Below are 13,016 nucleotides of genomic sequence, written 5' to 3' on the forward strand. Positions count from 1 at the left end.
AGACGACGCCTTATGAACTATGGTTTGGCAAGAAACCAAAGTTGTCGTTTCTTAAAGTTTGGGGCTGCGATGCTTATGTGAAAAAGCTTCAACCTTATAAGCTCGAACCCAAATCGGAGAAATGTGTATTCATAGGATACCCAAAGGAAACTGTTGGGTACACCTTCTATCACAGATCCGAAGGCAAAACATTTGTTGCTAAGAATGGATCATTTCTAGAGAAGGAGTTTCTCTCGAAAGAAGTGAGTGGGAGGAAAGTAGAACTTGACGAGGTAACTGTACCTGCTCCCTTACTGGAAAGTAGTTCATCACAGAAAACTGTTTCAGTGACACCTACACTAGTTAGTGAGGAAGCCAATGATAATGATCATGAAACTTCAGATCAAGATACTACTGAACTTCGTAGATCAACCAGAGTAAGATCCGCACCAGAGTGGTACGGTAATCCTGTTCTGGAGGTCATGCTACTAGATCATGATGAACCTACGAACTATGAAGAAGCGATGGTGAGCCCAGATTCTGCAAAGTGGCTAGAAGCCATGAAATCTGAGATGGGATCCATGTATGAGAACAAAGTATGGACTTTGGTTGACTTGCCCGATGATCGGCAAGCGATTGAGAATAAATGGATCTTTAAGAAGAAGACTGACGCTGATGGTAATGTTACTGTCTACAAAGCTCGACTTGTCGCAAAAGGTTTTCGGCAAGTTCAAGGAATTGACTACGATGAGACCTTCTCACCCGTAGCGATGCTTAAGTCCGTCCGAATCATGTTAGCAATTGCCGCATTTTATGATTATGAAATTTGGCAAATGGATGTCAAAACTGCATTCCTGAATGGATTCCTGGAAGAAGAGTTGTATATGATGCAACCAGAAGGTTTTGTCGATCCAAAGGGAGCTAACAAAGTGTGCAAGCTCCAGCGATCCATTTATGGACTGGTGCAAGCCTCTCGGAGTTGGAATAAACATTTTGATAGTGTGATCAAAGCATTTGGTTGTATACAGACTTTCGGAGAAGCCTGTATTTACAAGAAAGTGAGTGGGAGCTCTGTAGCATTTCTGATATTATATGTGGATGACATATTACTGATTGGAAATGATATAGAATTTCTGGATAGCATAAAGGGATACTTGAATAAAAGTTTTTCAATGAAAGACCTCGGTGAAGCTGCTTACATATTAGGCATTAAGATCTATAGAGACAGATCAAGACGCTTAATTGGACTTTCACAAAGCACATACCTTGACAAAATTTTGAAGAAATTCAAAATGGATCAAGCAAAGAAAGGGTTCTTGCCTGTGTTACAAGGTGTGAAATTGAGTAAGACTCAATGCCCGACCACTGCAGAAGATAGAGAGAATATGAAAGATGTTCCCTATGCATCAGCCATAGGCTCTATCATATATGCAATGCTGTGTACCAGACCTGATGTATGCCTTGCTATAAGTTTAGCAGGGAGGTACCAAAGTAATCCAGGAATGGATCACTGGACAGCGGTCAAGAACATCCTGAAATACCTGAAAAGGATTAAGGATATGTTTCTCGTATATGGAAGTGACAAAGAGCTCATCGTAAAAGGTTACGTTGATGCAAGCTTTGACACTGATCCGGACGATTCTAAATCGCAAACCGGATACGTGTTTACATTAAACGGTGGAGCTGTCAGTTGGTGCAGTTCTAAACAAAGCGTCGTAGCGGGATCTACATGTGAAGCGGAATACATAGCTGCTTCGGAAGCAGCAAATGAAGGAGTCTGGATGAAGGAGTTCATATCCGATCTAGGTGTCATACCTAGTGCATCGGGTCCAATGAAAATCTTTTGTGACAATACTGGTGCAATTGCCTTGGCAAAGGAATCCAGATTTCACAAAAGGACCAAACACATCAAGAGACGCTTCAACTCCATCCGGGATCTAGTCCAGGTGGGAGACATAGAGATTTGCAAGATACATACGGATCTGAATATTGCAGACCCGTTGACTAAGCCTCTTCCACGAGCAAAACATGATCAGCACCAAAGCTCCATGGGTGTTAGATTCATTACAGTGTAATCTAGATTATTGACTCTAGTGCAAGTGGGAGACTGAAGGAAATATGCCCTAGAGGCAATAATAAAGTTATTATTTATTTCCTTATAATCATGATAAATGTTTATTATTCATGCTAGAATTGTATTTTCCGGAAACATAATACATGTGTGAATACATAGACAAACAGAGTGTCACTAGTATGCCTCTACTTGACTAGCTCGTTAATCAAAGATGGTTATGTTTCCTAACCATGAACAATGAGTTGCTATTTGATTAACGAGGTCACATCATTAGTAGAATGATCTGATTGACATGACCCATTCCATTAGCTTAGCACCTGATCGTTTAGTATGTTGCTATTGCTTTCTTCATGACTTATACATGTTCCTACGACTATGAGATTATGCAACTCCCGATTACCGGAGGAACACTTTGGGTACTACCAAACGTCACAACGTAAATGGGTGATTATAAAGGAGTACTACAGGTGTCTCCAATGGTCGATGTTGGGTTGGCGTATTTCGAGATTAGGATTTGTCACTCCGATTGTCGGAGAGGTATCTCTGGGCCCTCTCGGTAATACACATCACATAAGCCTTGCAAGCATTACAACTAATATGTTAGTTGTGAGATGATGTATTACGGAACGAGTAAAGAGACTTGCCGTTAACGAGATTGAACTAGGTATTGGATACCGACGATCGAATCTCGGGCAAGTAACATACCGATGACAAAGGGAACAACGTATGTTGTTATGCGGTCTGACCGATAAAGATCTTCGTAGAATATGTAGGAGCCAATATGGGCATCCAGGTCCCGCTATTGGTTATTGACCAGAGACATGTCTCGGTCATGTCTACATTGTTCTCGAACCCGTAGGGTCCGCACGCTTAAGGTTACGATGACAGTTATATTATGAGTTTATGCATTTTGATGTACCGAAGGTTGTTCGGAGTCCCGGATGTGATCACGGACATGACGAGAAGTCTCGAAATGGTCGAGACGTAAAGATTGATATATTGGGAGCCTATGTTTGGACATCGGAAGTGTTCCGGGTGAAATCGGGATTTTACCGGGTTACCGGGAGGTTACCGGAACCCCCCGGGAGCCATATGGGCCATCATGGGCCTTAGTGGAAAGGAGAAAGGGGCAGCCCAAGGTGGCTGCGCCTCTTTCCCCTCCCCTAGTCCTATTAGGACTAGGAGAAGGTGGCCGGCCCCCCTCTCTCCCTTCTCCTCCGAGGAATCCTAGTTGGACTAGGATTGGGGGGAGGAATCCTACTCCCAGAGGGAGTAGGACTCTCCTGCGCCTCCCTCTTTGGCCGGCCAGCCTCCCCTCCTCTCCTCCTTTATATACGGAGGCAGGGGCACCTCTAAACACACAAGTTGACACAAGTTGATCCACGTGATCGATTCCTTAGCCGTGTGCGGTGCCCCCTGCCACCATATTCCTCGATAATACTGTAGCGGAGTTTAGGCGAAGCCCTGCTGCTGTAGTTCATCAAGATCGTCACCACGCCGTCGTGCTGACGAAACTCTTCCCTGACACTTTGCTGGATCGGAGTCCGGGGATCGTCATCGAGCTGAACGTGTGCTCGAACTCGGAGGTGCCGTAGTTTCGGTGCTTGATCGGTTGGATCGTGAAGACGTACGACTACTTCCTCTACGTCGTGTCATTGCTTCCGCAGTCGGTCTGCGTTGGGTACGTAGACAACACTCTCCTCTCGTTGCTATGCATCACTTGATCCTGTGTGCGCGTAGGAAATTTTTTGAAATTACTACGAAACCCAACAGCATCACCCTTTCCTCTTCAAGGGAAAACCAACACAAGTGCTCAAGAGGTAGCAACAGGCACGAGCGCGGCGGGTGCAGCCAAACGCACGGGGACCGGCGCCGCGATGGGTGGAGGGGCGTGCATGGGCGCGGCGGGTGCAGCCAAACGCACGGGCGCCGGCGCCACGGTGGGTGGAGGGGCGTGCACGGGCACAGGCACGGGCACTGGCATGTGCACGAGCTCACGTGGGTTCACGGAGACCTCGCTGACGCCCGCGGCTTCCAGCTTTGCGGTAGTGCTCGGCGACCAGCCTGTCAATGCTACGGGGTTGGTCGCTGGCGCGAGCGCGGGGATGGGAGCTCGGACGGGAGTGGGGGCAGCAACCGCCGCAGCCAGCTCGTTCTGGGCCATGTCCATGGGGCCCCATTCCTCCTTATTTTCTATCTCCTCCGGCTTGGAGTCGACTTTACCAAACTTGAAGACTAGTGGCAGATGATCATTCTGCGCCATGGCGTTGGAGGTCTGCGGGGGGAGGGGAATGGGAGGCGAACAGTAAGGCCGCCCGTATTAATCAGCGGCTCGGGCGCCATTAATGGAGAGGAAGGCGGGCGGCCATGGAATTCAAAGGGCTCGCTTCCTAGTGAGCCTGCGCAGCGTACAGCTCGCACGCTTCCCGGTGAGCCCGCGCATTGGAGGACAGCTTGCACGCCTCTCGGTCAGCCTGTGCACCGGACTGCGCTCACACGCCTCCCGTTCAGTCAAGTAGCTGTCCGCATGCCACCTCCTACAGCCATTAAAACCAAGACACGTGGCGTCACGTGAATGGTTAACAGAACGCACACGGTTTGAATTATACAAACGTTTGAGGTATTAAAGTGGCAGGTATTTTTTCAATATGCCTTTGTTGGCTATCATTATTCGAGTGCACCTTCTCCCAAAATGGACACGAAAAATACCACATCATGTCGCGTGCCATTCCATGATAGCATGCCAAGTTTCATGAATTTCAGATGAGTTTTGGATTTACTAGAATTTTAAAACCAGGCATCTCAATGTTTTGTCGGCAATCAACGGTTCCTTGGTGTTTGAAATTCATTCCCATTTCTTGCATGGGACCTAAGCATGTACCCAAGGACACAAATTTGATTTTTCAACCAATTTATATGCACTAGAGCATGTGCATGTAGTTCAAATTTGAATTATGCACATAAATGCATTGAAAACTCAGTTAATGCATAAAAATGTCTAAAAGAACCCAAAAAAATCACAAAAATTGACACAACACTCCTGTTGTTCTATGTTGACACGAGAAATTTTTTGGAAGCAATAAGAGGCAGTGGATATCGTTTCGTCCCCAAAGGTGGGACGTTCCCTATCGAAACCATGATGCTTGTTGTGAGAAGCTCTGGTTTGTGAGAAGCATATACCCAAACCTGCCCCAAACAAGACAAAATTTTTACCACGGCATGTTGATGCCACTCAATGAAAGCATGCCAAGTTTCATGAATTTTAGACGAGTTTTGGATTTACTAGAATTTAAAAACGAGGCATCTCAATGTTTTGCCAGCAATCAACGGTGTCCTGGTGTTTGAAATTCATTCCCATTTCTTGCATGGGACCTAAGCTTGCACCCAAGGACACAGATTTGATTTTTCAACCAATTTATATGCACTAGAGCATGTGCATGTAGTTCAATTTTGAATTATGCACACAAATGCATTGAAATCTCGGTTAATGCAGAAAAATGTCCAAACGAACCCCGAAAAATCCCAAAAATTGACACAACACTCCTGTTGTTCTATGTTGACACGAGAAATTTTTTGAAAGCAATAAGAGGCAATGAATATCGTTTCGTCCCCAAAGGTGGGACGTTCCCTACTGAAACCATCAAGCTTGTTGTGAGAAGCTCTGGTTTGTGAGAAGCATATACCCGAACCTGCCCCAAATGGGACAAAAATTTTAACACGGCATGTTGATGCCGCTCCATGATAGCATGCCAAGTTTCATGAATTTCATATGAGTTTTGGATTTACTAGAATTTAAAAATCAGGCATCTCAACATTTTGCCGGCAATCAACAGTGCCCTGATGTTTGAATTTCATTCCCATCTCTTGCATGGGACCTAGAAATTCACCCAAGGACACACATGTGATTTTGAAACCAACCTTAGTGCATTGGAGCATGTGCTTGTAGTTCAAATTTGAATTATGCACATAAAATGCCTAGAAAACCCAGTTAATGCATAAAAAAGGCCAAACGAACCCCGAAAAATTCCAAGATTGAACACAACACTTATGTTGCTCTATGTTGACACTAGAACTTTTTTGAAAGAAATAAGAGGCAACAGATATCGCCCCGTCCCCAAAGGTGGTACGTTCTCTATCGAAACCATCATGCTTTTTGTGAGAAGCTCTGGTTTGTGAGAAGCTTATACCCGAACCTGCCCCAAATGGGACAAAATTTTCACCACGGCATGTTGATGCCGCTCCATGATAGCATGCCAAGTTTCATGAATTTCATACGAGTTTTGGATTTACTAGAATTTAATAAGAGGCATCTCAACGTTTTGCCGGCAATCAACAGTGCCCTGGTGTTTGAATTTCATTCCCATCTTGTCGTGGATTTGTCACGGAAGATGTCCTTAGTGTCAGGACTTAGTCGTGAGGCAAACGCATTTATGCGGTAGCTTGAAGGGGTTGGTCAGAATCGAGAGACGTGAGGTGGATCAACACACAAGGCAAGGATTTAGACAGCTTCGGGCCCCGGGAAACATCATCAGGTAATAACCCTACATGTTGTTTGTCGCTAGGTCTCATTATGCTCATGAGGGAGTCGCCGCATAAGTCGGCTCCCCTTTAGTTGTGAAGGAAATATGCCCTAGATGCAATAATAAAGTTGTTATTTATATTCCCTAATATCATGATAAATGTTTATTATTCATGCTAGAACTGTATTAACCATAAACTTAGTACACGTGTGAATACATAGACAAACAGAGTGTCACTAGTTTGCCTCTACTTGACTAGCTCATTGAATCAATGATGGTTATGTTTCCTAACCATAGACATGAGTTTTCATTTGATTAACGGGATCACATCATTAGAGAATGATGTGATTGACTTGACTCATCCAATAGCTTAGCATGATGATCGTTTAATTTGTTGCTATTGCTTTCTCCATAACTATACATGTTCATATGACTATGAGATCATGCAACTCCCGAATATCGGAGAAATACTTTGTGTGCTACCAAACGTCACAACGTAACTGGGTGATTATAAAGGTGCTCTACAGGTGTCTCCAATGGTACTTGTTGAGTTGGCATAGAACAAGATTAGGATTTGTCACTCCGATTGTCGGAGCGGTATCTCTAGGCCCTCTCGGTAATGCACATCACTATAAGCCTCACAAGCAATGTGAATAACTAGTTAGTTACAGGATGATGCATTACGGAACGAGTAAAAAGACTTGCCAGTAACGAGATTGAACTAGGTTTTGAGATACCGACGATCGAATCTCGGGCAAGTAACACACCGATGACAAAGGGAACAACGTATACCGTTATGCAGTTTGACCGATAAAGATCTTCATACAATATGTAGGAGCCAATATGAGCATCCAGGTTTTGCTATTGGTTATTGACCGGAGACATGTCTCGATCATGTCTACATAGTTCTCGAACCCGTAGGGTCCGCATGCTTAACGTTCGGTGACGGTTGGTATTATGAGTTTATGTGATATGATGTACCGAAGGTTGTTCTGATTCCCAGATGAGATTAGGGACTCGACGAGGAGTCTCGAAATGATCGGGCCGTAAATATCGATATATTGGAAGGCTATATTCGGACATCAGAAAGGTTTCGAGTGATCTGGGTATTTTTCGGAGTACCGGGGGAGTTACGGGAATACGAGAGTACATATGGGCCTTAGTGGGCTTTAAGAGAAAAAGAGGAGAAGCCACGAGGGCTGGCCGCGCGCCCCCCATGGGCCTAGTCCGAATTGGACTAGGGGAGGGGCTGCACCCCCTCTTTCCTTCTCCTCCCCCTCTCCTTCCTTTCCCCTCCTAGTAGGACTAGGAAAGGAGGAATCCTACTCCTACTAGGAGGAGGATTCCTCCCCCCTTTGGCACGCCTAGAGAGGCGGCCAGCCTCCCCTCCCTCCTTTATATACGTGGGGAGGGGCCACCCTAGAAGACACACAAGTTGATTGTTCCAAGCCGTGTGCGGTGCCCCCTCCACCATAATCCACCTCGATCATATCATAATGGTGCTTAGGCAAAGCCCTGCGTCGGTAGCAACATCATCACCGTCATCACGCCGTGGTGCTGACGGAACTCTCCTGTGAAGCTCTACTGGATCGGGGTTCGTGGGACGTCATCGAGCTGAACGTGTGCTGAACTCGGAGGTGCCGTACATTCGGTACTTGGATCAGTCGGATCGTGAAGACGTACGACTACATCAACCGCGTTAATAACGCTTCCGCTTACGGTCTACGAGGGTACATGGATGATACTCTCCTCTCTCGTTGCTATGCATCACCATGATCTTGCATGTGCGTAGGATTTTTTTTGAAATTACTATGTTCCCCAACAAGTTGTGTCTAGCCTTAACCATTATTTTCTTTCTCCCTCTTGGGGTGCCCTGTCCCTCCTTATATATGTTGAAAGGGCAACTTACATGAATAGTCCTATTAGGATTAGGATTACCCTATTACAAGTGGAGTCCTAGTCTGGCTTCCTTTGTAAGGGAATATTCCTTATGCTTTCCTCTTAAACCGGCCCACCATAATATGAGCTGGCCTTCTGGGCCTTGGACTTAATCCTCTAACTGACCCGCCGTTGAGGCCATTAGTAAGTCGCCAGACTCGTGAGTCGCCAATCCTCCGAAGGATTACCAATGAAACGCCAAGTCCCAGCCGGGTCATACATCTGGCCGGGTCATATTGCGGGGTATATCCCCGACATTAGCCCCCAGTTTAGTTTGGATTTATCCATGTTAAACTGACCTGCAACATAAAAACAAGAACAAATTTGACAGGTTGTCCTCCGGTTTAAATATTCTTGTAAGCCTATATTCATGATCATTGCCTAGATATTCTCATAACTATGTGCTCTTCTGTCAATTGCTCGGCAGTAATTTGTTCACCCACCGTAATACATGCTATCATGAGAGAAGCCACTAGTGAAACCTGTGGCCCCCGGGTCTCTTTCTTATAATATTGCGTCTCTTTTTATTTGCATCACATCTCGTTTACTGTTTTGCAATCTTTACTTTCCAATCTATACAACAAAAATACCAAAAATATTTATCTTACTATCTTTATTAGATCTCACTTTTGCGAGTGACCATGAAGGGATTTACAACCCCTTTATCGCGTTGGTTGCAAGGTTCTTGATTGTTTGTGCAGGTACTAGGTGACTGGCGTGTTATCTCCTACTGGATTAATACCTTGGTTCTCAAAAACTGAGGGAAATACTCACGCTACTTTGTTGCATCACCCTTTCCTCTTCAAGGGAAAACCAACGCATGCTCAAGAGGTAGCAAGAAGGATTTCTGGCGCCGTTGACGGGGAGATCTATGCTCAAGTCAACCAAGTACCCATCATAAACTCTTCTCCCTCGCATTACATTATTTGCCATTCGCCTCTCGTTTTCCTCTCCCCCACTTCTAAAACGATTTTGGAAAACCTTTGCCTTTTCTTCGCCCCTCTTTCGTTCGTCTTTTTCATTTGCCCTTATGTATTACTTGTATTGTTTTCTCGTTTGCTTGGTAAAATTGTGTGTTTGTTGCAAATCAGAACCAAAACTTATGGCTCCTCATCCGCTTGCTGATCTTTTTAAGAGATCCAATTATGTCGAACCAATTGCTAGTGAGTTGAGTGCACTAGATTATCTTTATGAAGTTTTGCTTGAAATCTGTGAATCTGAAAATTGTGATGAAGTGCTTTATGAAGTGATTCACGATAGATCTTTGAACAAAAAGCATGATTGCAATGATGTTATTATAAATTCTATTAATATCAATTGTGCTAATAATATGCAAAACCCTAAGCTTGGGGATGCTAATTTTGCTATGTCTACTACCTGTTGCAATGATCATGATTGGGGTGATTCTTCTTATAATCTTAAAAGTTTATTTAAGCCCCATGATGAATATGAGATTGATAATAATGTTTGCAATAATATTGAAAGTGGGTTTGGAAGAGTGTCAACTTTAGATCCCACATATTTGGATAAGGTCAATGTTATGAAGTTTTTGATAAAGTGGGTACGGAGAGGTCATGACTTTATTTTATGATAATCCCACTATTTTGGAAGAGTGTCAACTTTGCATCCATGTGGATCATGAAGAGAAAATTTTATGTGATAGCTATATTGTTGAATTTGATTATGATCCTACATGTAATTATTATGAGAGAGGAAAATATGGTTGTAGAAATTTTCGTGTCACTAAATTACCTCTCGTTATGTTGAGATTGCTATTATTTCTTTCTCCTTCCTTGCATATGCTAGTTTTTGCTTATATAATGCCTATGCATAGGAAGTATGTTAGTCTTAGATGTGATTTTCATATGCTTCATGATGCTCCCTTCGTGTTTCAATTGCTATCTTTCATGTGAGAATCATTAAAATTATAGATGCCTAGCTTAATGGCTTTAAAGAATAGCGCTTGTTGGGAGGCAACCCAATTTTATTTTTGTTCTTTGCTTTTTGTTCCTATTTAGTAATAAATAATTTATCTAGCCTCTTTTATGATTGTGTTTTATGTTTTAATTAGGGGAAACGTTTGTGACCGGTGCGCCGGCCGAAGATTGGGCTGGTCGCACGCGGCACGTACCTGAAATAGATCGAACGCCTCCGCTCCTCTCACCAGGACGTGTCCTGTGGGACCCGCGCACCACCCGCCCTCTTCTTCTTATCCATCCACACACTCATCTATCCTCTCCCTCCTATGTTTCTCTCCCTCCCCAATCTCGCCTCTTCTCTCTGTCTCTCTTCCCCTGCGGCAGCCATGGCTTTGCCCGCTCCACCGGCTGTGAGTTTGGTGCCATGAAACAGCTCCGAGCCCGCTGCTGCGAGCAGCTACAGAGCCACCAAAAAAACTAATGGATGAACTACATCCCCTTCCCCTCCTCTCTCTCTCCAGTATCCATGGATAAACTCTATCCCCTTCTCTCTCCAGTAGCCATGGATGAACACCTTCCCCTTCTCTCCTCAGTGGCCATGGATGAACTCCATTCCCTTCTCTCTCCAGCAGCCATGGATGAACTCCATCCCCTTCGTCACCCATCCTTAACCCTCTTTTTTTCCTGCAACTATTGAAGAAGCTGCAACCGGCCATGAAAAAGGTTGCGTCCACACTCCAAGGTGCTGGAATTGGCTAGGGAAAAAGCTACGACCACCTTAATCGGAGGTGCTGGAATCGCACTTTTTTTGCTGGAACCATCTGTTCTTTTTGCTTCAAGAACACTACTCTATTTTTTGCTGAGATTTTTTGCTTCAATCATATTATTCTTTGCTGGAACCATCTATTCTTTTTTGCTTCAAGAACACTACTCTAGTTTTTTTGCTGAGATTTTTTTGCTTCAATCATATTAATTTTTGCTGGATCCATCTTATTTTGCTGGAACCACTCCAAGTTTTGCTACAACGGTGTTCGATTTTTGCTACCACCGTCTTTGCTTTTGCTACTCCCCTATTTCTGATTTTTTTTGCTGGATCGATCTTTTCTGCTGGAACCTCTCAATGAGAGAGAAAAGGGAGGCTGTGAATGGCATGAAGGGAGCTGCAAAGATTACAAAAAAATGCTACAACCAGCGTCCTAGGGAGCTTCAATCAAAGGTGGTGAATTTTGGGGACGGGCCACCACGCAACCACGAAAGCTGGAACCGTCGACGAGAAAAGCTTCAACTGTTTTCTAAAAAAGCTTCAACCATGAAAAAGCTTCAATGGGCGTGAGAAAAAAGCTGCAGCCGACAGCATGGCAGTGCGGCAACGGACGGCGAGGACGGCGAACGGCGGTGAGCTGGTGATGCTTCAAGGCAGGCCTGAGAGCCTTCATGGCGGGTGTCCAGATGAACAGTTGGATGTGATTTTTTACAAGAAAAAAACCGATGCAAAAGGCTGATCTGACAGTTGGTAAAAAGAACTAACGTGCCAGATGCGACTGGCTGAACCATTCCGCCGGTGCGCCGGCGCCTATCAATTGCCATTAATTAGTGTTTGTGCCAAGTAAAGCCTTTAGGATCTGCTTGGGTGATTGTTGTTTGATCTTGCTAATAGAAACAGAAAGTATGTGCTCACGAAAATAATTTTCATTTTTTACCAAAGAGCGATAAAATACCAATTCCAACTGCAGTAGATCAATATACAAATTATTTAGGTCGTCCCAATTTTTCAGAATTTTTGGAGTTACAGAAGTATTCGAAACCCCCATATTGCTACAGATTATTCTGTTTTTGATAGATTCTGTTTTTCGTGTGTTGTTTACTTATTTTGATGAATCTATGGGTAGTATCGGGGGGTATGAACCATAGAGAATTTGGAATACAGTAGGTTTAACACCAATATAAATAAATAATGAGTTCATTACAGTACATTAAAGTGGTGATTTGTTTTCTTATACTAACGGAGCTCATGAGATTTTCTGTTAAGTTTTGTGTTGTGAAGTTTTCAAGTTTTGGCTAAATATTTGATCAATTTTGGAATAAGGTGTTGGGGAACGTAGTAATTTCAAAAAAATTCCTACGCACACGCAAGATCATGGTGATGCATAGCAACGAGAGGGGAGAGTGTTGTCCACGTACCCTCGTAGACCGTAAGCGGAAGCGTTAGCACAACGCGGTTGATGTAGTCGTACGTCTTCACGTTCCGACCGATCAAGTACCGAACGTACGGCACCTCCGAGTTCAGCGCACGTTCAGCCCGATGACGTCCCTCGAACTCCGATCCAGCCGAGTGTTGAGGGAGAGTTTCTTTAGCACGACGGCGTGGTGACGATGTTGATGTTCTACCGACGCAGGGCTTCGCCTAAGCACCGCTACAGTATTATCGAGGTGGACTATGATGGAGGGGGGCACCGCACACGGCTAAGAGACGATCAACTTGATCAACTTGTGTGTCTAGAGGTGCCCCCCTGCCCCTGCATATAAAGGAGCAAGGAGGGAGGTGGCCGGCCTAGGAGGAGGGCACGCCAAGGGGGGAGTCCTACT

This window comes from Triticum dicoccoides, chromosome 1A (genome assembly GCF_002162155.2).
Source record: "Triticum dicoccoides isolate Atlit2015 ecotype Zavitan chromosome 1A, WEW_v2.0, whole genome shotgun sequence".
In the NCBI taxonomy this organism is placed as follows: domain Eukaryota; kingdom Viridiplantae; phylum Streptophyta; class Magnoliopsida; order Poales; family Poaceae; genus Triticum; species Triticum dicoccoides.